Below are 1,803 nucleotides of genomic sequence, written 5' to 3'. Positions count from 1 at the left end.
CATTGTATCATTGTTGCTCTTTGTTAAAAAAAAAAACTACCACTACTCCCCAAAATGATCTCCACCCCAATGTCATTTTAACCTTATCAGTATTCTCCCTTTCAGTCCAAGAAATATAGACAAAAGTGCCTTGGGTTCCAGAACAGTACTCCTTTGTGTTTTTATTTGCTTGTTATTTAGACATGAATGAATTAGATTTAAACAAGGATTTGAAATAGAACGATCATAGCCTCACTCACTCAAACAGGAATAGTGTCCTGCCATTTTTCAAAACGTCACCTCATTTCCGTTTGAATTCATTTTCTTAAATATGTCAAGCTAATTGAATCAGGAATATCCCTGGAAAGAGCCCTTCCTCACATGGAGCTGTTATTTTCCAAACATGAAATTCATATATTTTCTCAACAATTCATTAGCCGGGGACCCCCTCCAGGGATGGGGAGCCTTGCAACGAAATTAATTCCTAAATGAGAAGTTCCTGCAGAAACTTCTCCCACGTGACTGGCAGAGTTATCTAGGAAAGATGCCCTCAAATGCATGATGCAAGTCAAGGAACTCGCCAAAAATGTGAATATTTATCAGGGAGCTCTCCAGAAGAAGCAGCCAATCATCATTAGATCCTCTGGTGTTCATGGTAATAAAATTAATCTCGATTAATTCATTCATTATTAATCTTGCATTCCAATGCAATTCCATGGAAATTGCATTGTGATTTAGCAATTAATTTACATGCCGAGATTGAGAAGCGTTCCCTTGCTCCTCCAAGGGACAGCTCCTCTCTTGCATCAGTATCCCCGTAAGTGAAGAAGACATGATTGTCTGAAATATGCCCAAGAAATTAAAGCAAATATCTAAACAACACACGCTAAAGCAGGGAGAGATCTTTCCAGTCGCATGTCCTAAAAATAGCAGAAAATCTGCAGCATTCCTTAGGGAGGAGAAGCATACACACACTTCCAATGTGCAGATACAACTCCTGTCGTAAGCAGTCAGTGGGATTCTAGGTGCCTGATTTCTGCTCCTCATCCCAGTGAGGTCTTAAATAAGAGCGTCTGTATAGAAATTCTGAAATAGCGCCACAGGCCAGCGCACCAAGCCCTCCTCCCCTCTGCTCTCCGGAAGGGGACACATATACAGGGAGCCTGGTGAACGCTCACTGAGTTGTCCCCTCCTTGGACCGGAGCTCACAGGCTGACTGCAGAGTGAACTTTCTCATGGAGTCAGCAGACAAGGGTACACGAGGCCCTTTTAAGTTTTGCGTAGCGAGCTTCAGCAGCACCTGTACTAAAACTGGAGCAATACAGAGCAGGTTAGCCTGGCCCCTGCACAAGGAAGCACACAAATTTGAGCAGTGTTTCTTACTTTTTAGAAAAAAAAAAAAATCTCAGTATTTACTTCTCCAAACTCCTCTCAATTTATAAATGTTGTAAAATTCCTATTAATTCTCAATAATGAAAGAAGCTCTATCAACAGACTGACAGCTGAGAAGCTTTGGTTTGTTAAAATGTGTGCACATTGCAAAAGGACCAAGGTTTCGATCACTCACTGCCTCTGAGGAAAATGCAGAACTCTGGGGCTGGGGATGTGGCTCAAGCAGTAGCGTGCTCGCCTGGCATGCGTGCAGCCCGGGTTCGATCCTCAGCACCACATACCAACAAAGATGTTGTGTCCGCCGAGAACTAAAAAATAAATATTAAAAAAAAAATTCTCTCTCTCTCTCTCTCTCTCTCTCTCTCTCTCTCTCTCTCTCTCTCTCCCTCCCTCCCTCCTCTCTCACTCTCTCTTAAAAAAAAAAAAAAAGAA

The 1,803-nt window shown here is 42.2% G+C and overlaps 1 non-coding gene across 1 annotated transcript; it reads left to right on the top strand.

The window, feature by feature from the left end:
- The first annotated feature begins 1,264 nt into the window (after nucleotides 1-1,264).
- Nucleotides 1,265-1,366, top strand: LOC113200644 (U6 spliceosomal RNA). Its single transcript, XR_003303073.2, has one exon. It is a non-coding gene; the product is annotated as a U6 spliceosomal RNA (small nuclear RNA).
- The last annotated feature ends 437 nt before the right edge of the window (nucleotides 1,367-1,803 follow it).

Source organism: Urocitellus parryii, chromosome 13 (genome assembly GCF_045843805.1).
Source record: "Urocitellus parryii isolate mUroPar1 chromosome 13, mUroPar1.hap1, whole genome shotgun sequence".
In the NCBI taxonomy this organism is placed as follows: Eukaryota; Metazoa; Chordata; class Mammalia; order Rodentia; family Sciuridae; genus Urocitellus; species Urocitellus parryii.
Note: the sequence above shows the minus strand (reverse complement) of the source record. Positions and strands in the feature narration are given on the sequence as shown.